General features: G+C 38.3%; 1 pseudogene; it reads left to right on the top strand.

Moving 5' to 3' along the window:
* The first annotated feature begins 879 nt into the window (after positions 1–879).
* Positions 880–15,715, top strand: part of LOC132018651 (large ribosomal subunit protein uL6-like) — a 39,983-nt pseudogene continuing 25,147 nt past the window's right edge.

Raw genomic sequence — 15,715 nt, 5'->3', positions numbered from 1 at the left:
TGAGCCGAAGGCAGACACCTAACTACTGAGCCACCCAGGCGCCCCCACTCTAGTCCATTTCTATGAGTTTGACTAGATATCTCATATAAATAGGAATCAAACATCGTCTGTCTTTTTTGTGACTGGCTAATTTCACTAAGCATAATGTCCTTAATGCTCACCCATGTGACATGACTTCCTTTTTTCCTTTTTTTTTTTTTTTTAAGATTTTATTTATTTATTTGTCAGAGAGGGAGAGTGCACAAACACAGGAATGACAGGCAGAGATAGAAGAAGAAGCAGGCTTCCTGCTGAGCAAGGAGCCCCATGTAGGGCTCTATCCCAGGACCCTGGGATCATGACCTGAGCCACAGGCAGACGCTTAACTGACTGAGCCACCCAGGCCTCCCTACATGACTTCCTTCTTTTTTAAGACTGAATAATACTTGATTTAATGCACATATCACATTTCCTTTATCTTCCATCCCTTGATGGACATTTGGGTTATCTCCACCTCTTGGCTATTGTAAATAATACCACAATATCTGAGTACACAAATCTCTCTCCCAGATCGTGCTAGTGTTTAACTCTTTGAATCAAATAATTATAAACTGCATGAAATCTGTTTAATAGAACCTTGTATTTATTCTTTATTAATCAGACAGATCTCTTATAGAGAAAGAGCCCAAACAAAATTATAAATAACCACATACCTAAGCCATTTTCACTATGTAAACTGGACAATAACTTTGTACCTTTTAGGCTCATGTCCAGTTGTTTGATGTACTTTATCAATCAAGACAATTAGTACATTTCAATTTGTTTCTCTGGCCTATGTCCTGGCAGAGCAGAGGCCTGAATGCCATGCTAGGAGAGACTGGAATGAGGCTTGCTTTAAGGATGAGGCTAGATATGAGCGGCAGGACTGAGAGGCTGCCCATCGCCCTGAGCTTGGAGGCAAATGAATCAAGGAGGGAAACAGAGAAGCATGTGAGACTCCCAGAAAGTCATTTATAGCCTTTGTTTTTAGGGTTCAATTTGTGGGGCTATGACTTATTTTGTCATTTCTCTTTAAAGAAGTTACTTATCAAAAGATAATTAAAAGTTCCAGTTTAAAAAACTTTATTCTTAAAAAGAATGAACCCCATCCTAAAAGATTTGTTTTTAAAGATTTTATTTATTTATTTGACAGACAGAGATCAAAAGTAGGCAAAGAGGCAGGCAGAGGGCGGGTGGGGGAAGCAGGAAATATGGAAATATGCCTAAATTGTGGATTCTCACATTCTCCTGGGGCTTCATCCCAGGACCCTGAGACCATGACCTGAGCCTAAGGCAGAGGCTTAATCCACTGAGCCACCCAGGTACCCCCATCTAAAAGATTTTAATTTTAAGTCTAAACTCAGACAATGAGAGGACATCAATAATGGCAAAATGTCTAAATTAATCGTCTTAGTAATTAACTTCCACAAATTCTTATTCATATGTCTGCATCAAAGATGAAAGCTATATACTAAAAATAGTTCTAAATATTAAGTAAAATGGATTCAGTGAAATGGAATTTCAAAAGGCATTTCAAAAAATGTGTCCCAAAATTGCACAGGTTTTTTTCCTATAAGTCTTCTGCCATGAAATTCTCTTTCATAAGAAGGAAAAAATGTAATAAATATTACTTTTAAAATACACAGGGAGTCAGTGAAAACAGTCTATTGAGATAGGAAGTGTCTAAGAGTAAGAATTAGCAAAATACTTCATAGTCATAGTTTGAGCTTGCTTTGGCCAGAAAGAGTGAAATTTCAAGCCCAGACCTCAAAGAGCACTGCACTGAGATGAGTCAGGGGCTCTCTGGTGTCAGGTAGACTTTTCATCACAAGAGCGTTAGTTAAAATTGTGTTCTGGACACTGTAATGAAAAGCTGTTTTTTCTAATGGATCTGTGGTGAGTTAGCCTAATTAAATATTTAATGCTGCAATATTAGCACAACAAATACTAATTATCTGCATGTTTGCAGTTCCAAAAGATCCAGAAGAAGACAACAGTCCAGTCATCCTCAATCCAGGGCCTGGCCTTCCAGAGCCGGGTTATCATGTGCTAGTCAAGTTGTCTGTGAAGCGGACGTGGTTTCCCATCCTGAAATTATTTTGTAATAAAAACTAAATATATATGTCTGCGTGAATGTCGATTAGCACTTCTCAAAAACCTACCAGTCATGGATGAGGACTCTATCTTTTCTAATTTGTCAGGATGTTGAGGGGATTAGAGGAAATTATTTGAAACTATTATCAGGGTAATATTACTCCCTTTAGCGGGTCTAATTAGTTAACAAATAAGGGATGCATTGCCCTGACTTAACAGGAGATGAATAAAAATAAACATAAATAAATAATGCTAGAATGAACAAAAAATGTGAGAATCCACAATTTAGGCATATTTCCAAATGATTAACTTGGCAATAAGACAAAACTGCCTAACATATTTTACATAAAACATTTTTAATTATGAATGCTTCTTTTTCTTCCCCCCATTGAAATAAAAGCCAAGAATTCTGTTTTAAATCTTTCAACAAGCAAAGCTGCCCAAGAACCAGATATCTCCTCTCTCCCAGTGTTTCTCTGGCTTTCCAAACTTTGTGAAAGAATTAATTGGATGTTTTTTAAAATGCTGATTCAGAGGTCTTAGCCCTAGTGGTCCTCATATACTAGGAATCTGATTTATATGCATATACCAGGTAATTCTGAGGCAAATGGTCTAGGGAGGGGATCTAGCGATGTAATTTGTGGAGCCCAGGGCAAAATGAAAATCTGAGCCCCTCATTCAAAAATAATTGGAAATCTCAAGATAGCAATAGCAGAGTGTTAAACCAAGACCGACGCCCTTCTAAATATGTAGAAGGGCCCATGTGGCTACATGGGCTGCACACCCATGAAACTGCCCCCCCTGGGCAGTTTATAAACACTGCCTCAGGTGAAGTTTAAAACAGACCTAATATCTCCAGAGCCCTCAGAAACTGAAACAGAAACTACCCCACTGCACAAAAAACAGGCCTTAGTCAAAAAAGACAGCCCAAAATAGCTTTTTTTTTTTTCCTCAGAAATCCTTGAGGAGTGATGACTGATGACTGAGGAATGGAAGGATACCTTTTAAAATCTAGTTTTGGGGAAGAGTCAAGAAAGAGTCAAATGTCCTAGCCCAGTTTGGAACCAAATCTGTTTATTTTCATTATTTTCTTTAATAGCTCTTCTACTGGGACGCCTGGGTGACTTAGTTGGTTAAGTTTCTGCTTTTGGCTCATATCATGATTCCTGGGTCCTGGGATGGAGTCCAACATCGGGCTCCTTGCTCAGTGGGGACTTGCTTCTCCCTCTGCTTGTGCATTAGCTTTCTCTCTCTCTCTCTGACAAATAAATAAATAAAATCTTTAAAAAAAAAAAGCTCTTCTATAATTCTGTCTCATCAATGGGATCATTATGCAGTATACACAGAGACAGAGGATTTGTCTGAAGCTTTTCTCCAACTGTACAGGAGCCTCAGCACAGTTTAAATCCTCTGAGCCACATGTGGAAAGGAGAAGGTAGAAAATTACTATGGACCTGGATGCCCAAGTTTCCTGAAGAACTGTCTGCCCAGAAGCATTCTGCCTGGAGGCATTTCCTCCCCACCCAAAACCCAGGTACTGGATAATGGCTCCTCGCTTTATGGTAAGAGAAGAATCCATGTGAATCATTGAACACAAGTCACAGTAAAACACCACAGAAGAGTCTGAGCCGAAAAGGCTGGCAACCAAATCAAAGAGGCCTCAGGGTTGCTTTCTGAGCTCACGAGGCTGAAGAGAATGTGCATACTTAGGTTACAGTGCTCAGCACAAAATAAGCATGAAGGAAACCAAGCCCAGCACAGGGCTTGCAACACAGAGCACAGGAGCTCAGAACAGAAAGTAGCAGCGGCGACAGCAGACAATTTATTTGAGGCATGGTAGAATGTCGTCATACTAGACGAATCAGGAAGGAAAAGGGCCCATAGGAGAACCGAAATTTTGTGTCAGTGGTGAAAAGCATGTGAAGACCAAAGGGAAACAAAGTGGGTGTGTCTTGTAGTCAGAGTTGACTTTTAGTCCTGGGATAAAGAAGGTGGAGGGGAGTGGAGGGAAGGAGATGGGAAGATAGGCAGATGGATGAATAGACTGATAGATCAATAGATAGGAAAATAATCTGCCTTATCTTGAGGAGGGAATACTAATTAAATAAGACCTTTGTATTACATACAGTATTGAGTTCTTAAATAATTTCCTTTGTTCTTAATGCCTTGAGTTTAAAAAAAAGAAAACCTCAAGCAGTATAAATGAGTATATTAAACCAAAATGGACCCCACAAACTATATCACCCGTTTAGTTCCTAATTGGGGAATTTCATTTCTTAGGTCACAAATTATACATAATCCTGGCTACATTGTTAATTAACTCAAACAAACCAGGTGTGGTCCTGACTGAGGATTTCCAGATTATTTAGTTCTATAGATTGTGTCAAAATAAACACTCCAGGTTGGGTTTTTCAAAACGAGTCTTTTAAATATGGACATCAAATAGTGCATGGTTGAAATAGTCTGTGTGTGATACAAGTTAATTAGATGAAAAGAGAGGGAGTGGCAGATGGGAGCAGGAGAAAATAAAGCATTAGAGTTACATTAGAATTTTGAAGAAAAAAAGAATTACAATAGAAAAAATTCTCATGTTTTTCTACTTGAACGTAGGCTTCAAAAACTCCACCTTACTACTCTTGAGTAGAAGGAAGCATTTCATTGGAAGCAAGCATCTCATTACAAGGAGGTATTTGGGGGTTTTCACAGGATCAAAATCAAACCATGTAATTTTTCTGAATTTTGTCTCACCAATAAAATGGGAAGAACCTTTTGGAATTGTTAAGATTAAATGAAGTAATATACACATGAAGTTCTTTCAAGTTGCAGGGGAGAGAAATGCATATTGTGGTTGCTTCACTCTCAACAGCTTAGTGCTAGACCTCCTGGAAAGAGAAGCAGCTGACCCTCAAAAGTGAGAGCCCCTGCTCCCTCCTCTAATACCTTCAGTTACAATCTCTACCAGCTTCTCTGTCTCAGTCTCAATAGCATTTTTCTGTCTGATCTATGACTTTCTGTCTTTTCCTATTAGCCTCGACTGCCTCATGGCTCCTGCTTTCTGTTTTCTGGGTACATATGCATTTTAAATGGCTTCCACCTACCTGGTAACTTTGATTCAAACTCTCTCCAGAGAGATATTGCATGAGTTAGTCAGGCACCATCCAGAAAGAGCATTCTTGCTGGACAGAGTTCTCCTGCCAGGCTCACTCAAGGTCACTGACTTGCCCATGGATGGTGCCTTTAGATCAGTCCTGTGTCCAATCAGCTGTTGGGCAAATCATGAGAAATCGCCTGTAATAACATTCCTCAGAAGGAGCAATCAGCAGGCAGAAACTCAGAGCATCCAGTCCTTAGCTCAGTAAGGAGCAACGAATGTGAATTTTTAGCTGTGTCGAAAGAAGAAAGTGAAGGAGTAGTGATGGAATCAGACACTCCATTGTCTCCCTTTTCAAATAGTTCATACCAGGTCTTGATAAATATCAATCTTGATGAATATCAGGTGGCAAAAAACAGTGGCATGGGTGGGTTTCAAGGAACAGGAGAATGTGAATAGGAGAAAGTGATGAAGAAGGAGAAAAGAGAGAGTATGTACATGCAGAGATAAGGAAGTCAAAGAATAAAAACACTGGAAGAAAATGTGAGCAAAGAAATGATGGCATAGACCCAAGGAGAAGCCGAGAGGAGGAGAACAGTCCTAAAGGAAGGGATGTGAAATGAGAATACTCAACTCCAGGGCGGCTGGGTGGTCCGGTCGGTTGAGTGAGAGGTCATGATCCTGGAGTCCCAAGGACAAGTCCCACTTCGGGCTCCCTGCTCAGCGGGGAATCTGCTTCTCCCTCTGACCTTCCTCCATCTCATGCTCTCTCTCTCATTCTCCCTCTCTCTCTCAAATAAATAAACAAAATCTTTAAAGAAAAAAAAAAAGAATACTTGACTCCAACATCCCAGAACACAGCTCACGGCATAAGTCCAGCCTCCTAGACATCACAATCACTCCATTCTCATCTTTTCCAACCAACCTGACTGTCGAATGGAGGTAAAGACAGAAGGCAAGCGTTTTGAGTGGGTTTCTCACTCCTGGGTGCTAGTCACTTCCTGTCACTTAAGATGCTGTTGCTCTTCTCAGCTGAATCTATTTCTCTGACATTAGAAACATCTCATCAGTCCTGTGTTAATTAGAGGAAAACATAATAGCTTCTTGCCCTTTGCTTTGCTTTGCTCAGAAATCAAGGACATGGTAAAGACATGGCTAACAGTGCAGAGAGAGATCAAAAACACAAGGCTACTTCTACTTTCCATTCTTCTTACCCTCCTACTCCCACCTCAGTTCCCTAAATTTAGGGATTAGCAGAGCAAACAGGTGCATTTATCAATATTTGCTGGATAAGTCATCACACTTATAATATTATAAGTCATTACACTTATAATATCCTGCAAAACTTCAAATGATCCCTCACTCCCTCCTTCTTCCAATGCTTCACATGGCCTGAAGAGTGCATCTCTTCACCCCGCTCCCAAATTCCCCCAAGTAATTGCCCTCAAATCTAGTCCTTGTGGATTTGTTCTTTTTCCTTTCTTTCTTGGAACCAGTCTCTTTTCTTATCTTGAAGAAATCTTCTGCTCTATCTGTTTTGAATCAAGCAGATCTAGGTCACTTCTGCCTGTGACCTAGGACAATTACCTGCTGTCCCAATTCTGCCTCCTGGGTCATCAGCAGCAGGATGACCTAACCAGGGCCACGTGGCAGAGAGGAAGGGGAGGAATTTGAGGTTATTCTGATATCAGTTGTAATCTCCATCATAGTCATCATAATTTTTTATTTCTAATCCCCGACTTTACAACCATAGACGGCTTAGAGCAGGGAAGCCTTATTCTATCCAGGCTCAGGGAACAAAGGTGGCCACTAGCACGTTAGCTCAAAAGAAGAATCTTCTTCAAAACCTGCTTTGGGAAACAGGAGGTTTTGTTTCCATCCCAGCTTCAAATTTATGCATCCCAGCAAGAATTATGGCTCAGGTTTTGTGTTTTGTTTATGTGTTTAAGGAATCTTATTGTGCGAGTAGTTTATTTGAGAAACTATCTTCTTTCTAGTGCATTTGTCCTCTCTACAGAGGCAAAGTAGCAGGCCTTGTCTCTTTGGTGTCTTATACATGAACAAGTAAGTCAGGAAAATGTAACTGCTAGTCAGGTCCTTAGCAAGGTCACCAAACAACCAGCTGGCTCAACCAAAAATTTTACCCAATTTTCAGAGAAGACAAACTAGATAAAGCAAATAGTCAGGTTTACTAAATATGCCGTAAAAGATAATAAAAAGCATTACATGTTATTTTTTTATTGGAAACTTAAATCTATGCTTAAAACTTTCAACTTAAAATCACTAAACTTATATTCATCCATCCATCATCTTCACTTTTTTCCCTATAAAATAGGAAATACCAAAACTGATCCTTTATCTTGTGCACTAAGTTTACTATTGATGAAAAACAAATCCATTACTATATGAGAATAAGAATGTAGAATAAAATTAACATTGTGAAGGTAGATAGTGAAAAAATCTATGTAGCTTTCCAATTCCATTATTCTCTTTAGACAGGACAAGAAGGAAGCTCACTATGGGCATATGTTCAGAGCCCTCTCCTCTTCCAGGTCATCATATTATATTTTGTTTTCAGAACTCACAAGATTTGCAGATTCCCACGACACAGGACAGCAGGCACCATCCCATGCTCATCCTGTCCCAAGTACTGTTTCTGAGTACTGAAGACACAGCAGTGCTTCTAGTCTCCTGGACTCCCAGATTGTAGATGCCTACCCCAGAAGCATGGCTGGCTGAAGCCAAGATTGGTAGGGAAACAGCGACAGAGGTATTAAAAATACATCGAAGCCAAGACTTTCCCACTGGTGCAGGTGCCGACAGCTGCCCTAGGGCTACGCAGCCATGTCCGTGTCTCTGACCCTGTCATGCAGCAGGTCAGCCCTCCTTGCTAGTCAGTGCCATTTGAGGGATGATGTTGCTGTCATGCTTGCAACAGAGAAAGTGATTTTTTCTTCCTTATAAAAACAGATCAGGATGTCCTGAAAGTCTTTTTGATAGCTTGTTTTGCCTTTAGGAAAGGGAAAAAATATAATTTATTTTTAAAGTTTATCATTTTAAATACAACATACTCTTTTTTTTTTTTTTAAGATTTTACTTATTTATTTGAGAGAGACAGAGAGCACGAGCAGGGGAGAGGCGGAGGGAAAGAAAGAAAGAAAGGGATAAGCAGACTTCCCACTGATCAGGGAGCCCAATTAGGGTCTCAATCTCAGGACCTGGGGATCATGACCTGAGCTGAAGGCAGAACTTCACCCACTGAGCCACCCAGGCACCCCCAACAATACTCTTTTTTTTTTTTTAAGTTAAAATATACCAAAAAAAAAAAAAAGGCAGCAAAAAACATCCATATTGCTAACAAAAATAATAAAGCATGAGGAAATATTTGTGATCAAAATTATGTTAATGGACTAAAACAAGAAATAAAGTCGCTGGTTCTGCTCTTGCTGCCTTCATTTCACATTCAAAATTGACAGAAATCAGATGGAAAGTCACCCTTTAAACACAAATGGTAACATTTTGGTATAATTCTTTCCAGTCTTCTCTGCATGTATTTTTATTATTTTTTTCTTAAGATTTTATTTATTTGACAGACAGAAATCATAAGTAGGCAGAGAGGGAAGCAGGCTCCCCGCTGAGCAGAGAACAGGATGCGGGGCTTTATCCCAGGACCCTGAGTTCATGACCTGAGCCGAAGGCAGAGGCTTTAACCCACTGAGCCACCCAGGCGCCCCTCTGCATGTATTTTTAAAATCGAGTGGCAATACATCATGCAAACAATCTTGCCCTCTCAACCATTTTTTTTACAAGTCCCTAGATAATTGTCTCCAGTTACAGCCCTTCAGCATTCTCCTCAACTATGGTGTTCTCATTCCCTATTATTCTTTATAGTTTGGCCCTATGGTACTATACCAGTAAATATAATACAGCCCAATTTTGCCTCGATTTTGAACTCTATATAATGGACTCCTATTTTATGTATTCATTTGTGGCTTGTTTTCCCTCAACCTTTCTTTTTGATATTTACCCATGTTGGTCGATGTTACTCTAATTCAGTATTTTATCGCACAATTAACCCACAGTCTATATTGCCCATTCTACCGTTCGTGGAATTGAGGTGGCCTTCTGTTTTCTGCTACTATGGACAATACTGCTAGGACTACCCTTGTACATGTTGTCTTCTGTCACATAATCTTCTTTATTTTTTTTCTTTTTCCTTACCTTTTTCTTTTTTTTTTCCAGATGTAAAAACAATTCTCAGCTTGCAGACTGTACACAACTGACCTCAGGCTAGACTTAGCCCATGTATCATAGTTTACCAGCCCCAGCTGTACTGGACATGAAAGATTTTTCCTATCTTTTTGAGTCAATTTTATAGATGACATTTTCCTAGAAATGTGTTCATCTTTTTAAATTTTTGACATATTAGAATAAAACTGTTCATAATGTCCTCTTACCATTTTAATTTCTGCAACAATGAAGTTATGCCCCCTTTTCATTTCTAATATTATTTGTCTTTTTTTCCCATTTTTTTCTGATCATACTTGCCATAAGTTTATCAATTTTATTCATATAACAAAGATCCAATTTTTGTCTCTGTTAGTCCTTTCTAAGTAATGTTTGTTTGGTACCTCACTAATTTCTACTATTATTTTCATCATACATTTCCTTCTTTCTTCAGGTTTACTTAGTTCTTTCTTTTCTAACTTCATCTTGATGGAAATGCATAACAGCAGCTTTCAGCCTTTCTAATAAAAGTCCTTAAAGCTATGTATTTTCCTCTAATAATGCTTTTGCTATTTCCCATAAGTTTTTATAGACATTGCATTTATTATCATTCAGTTTTACATATTTTCTTTTTTTATTTTTTTAAGATTTTATTTATTTGTCAGAGAGAGAGGGAGAGAGCGCAAGCACAGGCAGAGAGAGTGGCAGGCAGAGTCAGAGGGAGAAGCAGGCTCCCCACGGAGCAAGGAGCCCGATGTGGGACTCGATCCCAGGACGCTGGGATCATGACCTGAGCCGAAGGCAGCTGCCCAACCAACTGAGCCACCCAGGCGTCCCCAGTTTTACATATTTTCTAATTTTATCTATGATTTCTTCTTTGGTATATGACTTATTTAAAAGTAAGTTTCTTAGTTTCCTATCTACAGGATATTTTTATTTGTCAGATAATCTTTTTATTAGAGTTTTCTACATTAATTTTTTTCTACATTAATTTTTTAAGCTTTTATTTATTTGACAGAAAGAGAGAGAGATCACAAGTAGGCAGAGAGGTAGGGTGAGGCAGAAACAGGCTCCTGGCAAGCAGAGCCTGATGCAGGGCTTGATCCCAGGACCCTGAGATCACGCCCCCAACTGAAGGTGGAGGCTTAACCCACTGAGCCACCCAGGTGCCACTCTAGATTAATTTTATTGTGGTCAAATAATATGGCCTGTAAAATGCCAATTGTCAGCAAGTTTTTGACACTTACCTTAGGGCAAAGTATGTAGTCAATTTTTTAAATGTTTCATGTGTGTTTAAAAAAATTGAGATTTAGTTGTGAAACACCTTGATCACTTTATTGTATATCCATTATTCAACTCTTCTCTATCTTAATTTTTTCTATATTTGTCAGTTACTGAAATAGGTATATTAAAATCTCTGAAAATGATGGACCTTTTTTTATTTATTTTTATGCTTTTTGACTTAAAATTATTTTGTCTGATAGAAATAATAAAGCTATACCAGGTTTCTTTTGATTCAATTTTGTCTAAAATGTGTTATTCTTCTTTTGCTTTTGAGATTTTTTTTATTATTATGCTATTAGTGTTTATCTTGTAAGCCGCCTATATCTCAATTTTACTTTGTTTTGTCTATAATCCAACCTAATAATATTTGATTTTTTCAGGGAAGCATTTATCTACTGATACTTGAATTTCTTCCTATCCCTAAATTTTAAAATTTATCTTGTCTTTTCTGTTTTCTTTTCTCTTTTTTTGTCTTATTTTAGATTACAGAATATTTTATCATACTATTAATTTGAAAATTACATATACATTCGGTGTGTCTTCTCCTGATTACTTTAGAAATTTTAATGTGCATAATTAACTTAGCAATATTTAAAGTTAATCAATCTTTTCTTTCTATCTGAACAATACAAGGCTCTTAGAGTACTTCAGTTCCATTTAATCCCCTCCTAAATTTATATATTATTATTATCAAGCAGTTATTTTAATTTTTTGTTTAATTTTTACTCCACAGGGTAAGTTTGTAGTACAATCAAATATGGTTATAGAAGCTTAGATTTACTCTCATATTCACCACTTTCTCTGCATTTATTTATTTATTTATTTATTTATTGCGTCTCAAATCCTCTTCTATTTGTTTTCTGCCTGAAATAAAACATTTCAGACTTCCTTTTGTTAAGCCCTGATGGATGCAGACTTCTTCAGTTTGTATTGTCTAAGATGTTGTTACTAGATCCCCATGTAGAGGCAACCCTGCATTGCTCCTGGTTAACAGGAGATGTTTTTCTATTTAACTCTACATCCTGGATAGGTCCTCGACATTTTTATCCTGGTCCTAGAGCCGCAGTCCAAGATTACTACCCCAAAATGCAGATTAAAGTCCAAGTTCACCTGGTTATACAAACACCCCAACTTCAAATCTTTGTTTACTTTCCCGGATTCCAGATCTTATTTTCCTGACTTTCTAGCTCACAGATATTCTTTAAAGATTTAAAAATATATAGGTACTCCTGTATTTTTTTAAATGTCAGTCTATTTATTGAATGCTAAGTTTTCATTTACTCACATAATATGAATTGAAGAACATTTTCCCATGTTATTTAACAGTCTTTATAAATACCATTTTTGAGGAATTTGTGTTACACAGAACAAATGTACTGTAGTTTACATATCATTCTACTATTTGGCATTGGTTTCTGTATTTTACCACCACAAATAATGCAGAAAGGAAACTCTCTCATGAAGCAGAAGCAACAAACAAGGTAAAAAGATACAAACATTTTAAAGACTTTTGATACATATTACTTGATACATTGGTTTTTCTTTGTTTACTCAAAAAAGTGAACATTTTTCCTTTTTTTTTTCTTTATGGATTTAGCTATTAGTGTCTCTTTTTTTAAGTTATCGGTAAGAACTCCTTTTCAACATTATTATTTCTTCTAAAAAGATTGAATAAGAGTAAGCTGAATTAAAATGATTCATGTGAAGCAGCCTATTAAAGTTCAATTTCTATATCCATCCTACCTCTTTACTCCTAGGCACAATGCAGTGTGGGTGGCAGCATTGTCCTAAAGTATTTGTCACAGCTCTGTGAATGAATTATCACCTGGTTTTCATAGCTGGCTAAAACTGAAGGCTATGCATAAAACAATTAAAAAAAAAAAGAATTGAATATGCAAATATCCATATTTTTAGACATCCTATTATTATCTTGTGTCAACTCTTCTGTTCATATTTATAATAATCAAGAAAATTATAATATTGGAAGAATACTGGATTATATTTTATGAATTGTTGGGCATGTATATAAATAAAACAATTAGAATTAGTCAGTACCTGTCCTCCTAAATCTGTGCATTTCTACCACAACCAGCATCTCAAAGTTGCAGTCACATAGGATTAACATCTGACAGTGCCTGGCTCACTTAGGGAGTCAAGCTAAAAATCAGTTCACTCCAGAAAACAGAACTTGGCCTCCTCTCAAAAGCTAGGGCCAAGAGACCATTGCAGGCAAAAAGGAATGCCTGGGAATCAAAATCCCTTACTTTGCCCCCAGTTTGAGAGGAAAGAACCTTACAGAAGAATTAATATCTGAATACAAAGGAAGAATATTAGGTGAAATGACTAAATCTAGTCACACAATTAGAATAGATGCCAGTTTTTTTGAGGACTAGGACCCTGCTCCACACACCCTGCTACCTTCTTAAGCCTTCTTTGAGTTACAAGGTCTATGACATGCAGAGGTTTACAAAATGAAATTTGTTCCCTGATCTGGGATGGTGTAAGAATTATAAATTCACAAACCAACTACATTAAAGAGAAATTGAAAATGACTTAAACTCACTCAGTCTCAAATTACTTTTATTAAAACCCTTCTAATAGTTGGTGACTTTCAGAATGTATTTGAAGATAATATAATTCTTAGTGGATCCACAAATCATGTTAAAAATTATAAACATACCTGGGTGATTCAATTGGTTAAACATCTGACCTCGGCTCAGGTCATGATCTTAGTCTTGGGATTTGAGTCCCATGTCTGGCCCCACACAGAGCAAGGAGTCAGTTTGTCCCTTTTCCCATGCCCCCCCCCCTTCAATGTATCTCTGTTTTCTCTCAAATAAATATATAAGATCTTTTAAAAAATAAGATAAAAGATAGAGGCACCTGGGTGGCTCAGTTGGTTAAGCATCTGACTCTTGATTTCGTATCAGGACATGAAACCAGTGTTGTGCTATTGACCTCCAAGTAGGGCTCCATCTTGGGTATGGAGCCTGCTTAAGAGTATCTATCTCCCTTTCCTTCTGCCCATACCCTCGACTCTTTCTCTTTCTCTTGATCTCTTAAAAAAAAAAAAAAAGAAAGAAAAAGAAAAAGAAAAACATATGTATTTGTGAACTGAGAAATGAACATGTATAAAAGGAAAATGATAACTCTGTTCTACTAAAGATAGTATGCTAATTTAAAATAACACCAGCCTAGGCCAAGTTACATAGTTTCAAAACAGGTCCAAAAAACAGCCTTTAAAGATCCTATAAAATTAATTTTTAAATAAATACTTCACAGGCAGGGGAGGAGTCAAGATGGTGGAGAAGTAGCAGGCTGAGACTACTTCAGCTAGCAGGAGATCAGCTAGATAGCTTATCTAAAGATTGCAAATACCTGCAAATCCATCGGCAGATCGAAGAGAAGAAGAACAGCAATTCTAGAAACAGAAAAACAACCACTTTCTGAAAGGTAGGACTCGCGAAGAAGTGAATCCAAAGCCACAGGAAGATAGACCCCAGGTGGAGGGGCCGGCTCCCGGCAAGCAGCGGAACAACGGAGCACAAAATCAGGACTTTTAAAAGTCTGTTCCACTGAGGGACATCGCTCCAGAGGCTAAACCAGAGCGAAGCCCACGCAGGGGCAGCGTGGCCTCAGGTCACACAGGGTCACAGAAGGATCACGGGTATCTGAGTGTCACAGAGCTTGCGGGTATTGGAACAGGGAAGCCGACTACAGAAACAGAGCTGACAGTAAGCTCACAGCTCGGTGGTACCTTGAACCAGCCACAGGCTGGGTGAGCTCAGAGCACGGCTGGAGTTCTGGCAGACGGGAGTTACTGGGCGCTGTTCTCTGAGGGCGCACTGAGAAGTGGGGCCCTGGGCTATCAGCTCCTATGGGCCGGAGACCAGGAGGCAGCCATTAGAATTCCCGTCCTCCGGAAATCTACGGAAAGCGCTCAGGGAACAAAAGGTCCTGAAAGCAAACCCGAGCGGATTACTCAGCCCCTGGTAAGGGCAGTGCAATTCCGCCTGGGGCAAAGACACTTGAGAATCACTACACCAGGCCCCTCCCCCAGAAGATCAACAAGAAATCCAGCCAAGACCAAGTTCACCTACCAAGGAGTGTGGTTTCAATACCAAGGAGAGCAGCAGAATTCCAGAGGAGGAGAAAGCAAAGCACGGAACTCATGGCTTTCTCCCTGTGATTTTTTAGTCTTGCAGTTAATTGAATTTTTTTCTTTTTCAATTTTTTTCTCTTCTGCTAAAATTTTTTTTAACTTTTACCCTTTTCTTTTTTAACGTTTTTTAACTAGTTTATCTAATATATATATTTTTCTTTTTTATACTTTTCTTCATTCGTTTTCTTTTTTTAATTCTTTTCTTATTTTTCTTATTTTTCTTTCTTTCTTTCTTTTTGAACCTCTTTTTATCCCCTTTCTCACCCCTCACGATTTGGGATCCTTCTGATTTGGTTAAAGCATTTTTTCCTGGGGTTGTTGCCACCCTTTTAGTATTTTACTTGCTCCTTCATATACTCTTATCTGGACAAAATGACAAGGCGGAAAAATTCAACACAAAAAAAAAAGAAGAAGAGGCAGTACCGAAAGATAGGGACCTAATCAATACAGACATTGGTAATATGTCAGATCTAGAGTTCAGAATGACAATTCACAAGGTTCTAGCAGGGCTTGAAAAAGGCATGGAAGATATTAGAGAAACCCTCTTGGGAGAAATAAAAGAACTAAAATCTAACCAAGTTGAAATAAAAAAACTATTAATGAGGTGCGATCAAAAATGGAGGCTCTCACTGCTAGGATAAATGAGGCAGAAGAAAGAATTAGAGATATAGAAGACCAAATGACAGAGAATAAAGAAGCTGAGCAAAAGAGGGACAAACAGCTACTGGACCATGAGGGGAGAATTCGAGAGATAAGTGACACCATAAGACGAAACAACATTAGAATAATTGGGATTCCAGAAGAAGAAGAAAGAGAGAGGAGAGCAGAAGGTATACTGG

The sequence above is a fragment of the Mustela nigripes genome, chromosome 5, assembly GCF_022355385.1.
Source record: "Mustela nigripes isolate SB6536 chromosome 5, MUSNIG.SB6536, whole genome shotgun sequence".
NCBI classification, from domain to species: Eukaryota; Metazoa; Chordata; class Mammalia; order Carnivora; family Mustelidae; genus Mustela; species Mustela nigripes.
The sequence above is the reverse complement of the archived record's forward strand: the minus strand, read 5'-3'. Positions and strand labels throughout refer to the sequence as shown.